At 39.0% G+C, this 1,165-nt stretch overlaps 1 long non-coding RNA gene across 1 annotated transcript; it reads right to left on the reverse strand.

Moving 5' to 3' along the window:
• Positions 1 to 242: 242 nt before the first annotated feature.
• LOC123983871 lies at positions 243 to 602 on the reverse strand. Its single transcript, XR_006828319.1, has 2 exons — positions 509 to 602; positions 243 to 423 (listed from the first exon to the last, which is right to left on the reverse strand). It is a non-coding gene; the product is annotated as an uncharacterized LOC123983871 (long non-coding RNA).
• Between the last annotated feature and the right edge of the window lie 563 nt (positions 603 to 1,165).

Below are 1,165 nucleotides of genomic sequence, written 5' to 3' on the forward strand. Positions count from 1 at the left end.
GTTTGACAAAAGCAGCTCAGAAAATGAAGACTACTGTTGCATAGACCTAAAACTATATAAATTTAGAGTTTTTTGGACACTGTTAACACTTGTAGTTTGTGTTTTTTGCTACATAAGAATTGTCCTTATTTTGTTAAGTGTAACTACAGATTAAATATTTAGTTTATATTACAATATTCTCTTAATAGAAATATCCCATTCAGAGTTATGCTAGAACCCAGATGCAGAGACGGAGACAAAGCAGCAGTTAAACAGTTTATTGACTGAGGCAGGGTGAGCAAACTAGGCAGGGTGAGATGGCAGGGAGTCTCTTTCCAAGCAGTGGAGCGTGAGGGCTGGCTGGCGTGGCTGGCTGGAAATGATCTTGGCTTTGAGGGACTTGGAACTGGTAGGCAGGCAGGCAGAACAGGTAGTACAGGTGATCTGGAGACAGGCAGAGAGAAATTAGTAAAAGCAAGCTGGTTGCTAGATTAACAGGCTTAAGGCTTAATGCTAAGGTAAGACCTACGGTACACGACTTCACACAATCCAGCAGGGAATGGAAGTCTGGTCTCTCCTTAAGAGGTAGGGATGGCTGATCAGGAGCAGGTGCATGATTGCCAGCAGGTGCAGCAAGTGCCAACTCAGGAACCCAGGCATGCCCAGGGTTAAAAAAACTGAGAGAAGAAAAAACAGAACAAATACACACCAAGCATGCCTCACTCACCCAAAGGAAAAAAACAAATCAAAACACACTCACTCAGTCCCAAACTCAGGTGAGAGATGCAGGGTTCATGACAGTTTTAGTGATTACTTGCAAAAATAAAAAAGGATCTTGCTGCTGAGCATTTTATTCCTAATTTTATAATTATGAAGAGCAAATACAAAATAAGATAAAGATGAAGGTCTACTTTAACTATCCATAAAGGTCATAAAAATGACCAACAACCACAGACAAACCTGAATTCCCCTAAGAGAAAGTTTAAATGAGTGCACTAGTGTAATAAGCCATTTTATATAATTGAACCCTGGATAAAGTACCTTTTGCTGCTAATACTGCAATCCTTGATATTTGTGCATGCATCCACGTTATTTCTGAATTACAGGTAAAACTGTATTAATTCTTAATAAAATGGCCCTGAATATGTTTGTAATATTTGTATCGTAGAGAAATGTTTAAATATTA

The sequence above is a fragment of the Micropterus dolomieu genome, linkage group LG02 (assembly GCF_021292245.1).
Source record: "Micropterus dolomieu isolate WLL.071019.BEF.003 ecotype Adirondacks linkage group LG02, ASM2129224v1, whole genome shotgun sequence".
Lineage (NCBI taxonomy): Eukaryota > Metazoa > Chordata > Actinopteri > Centrarchiformes > Centrarchidae > Micropterus > Micropterus dolomieu.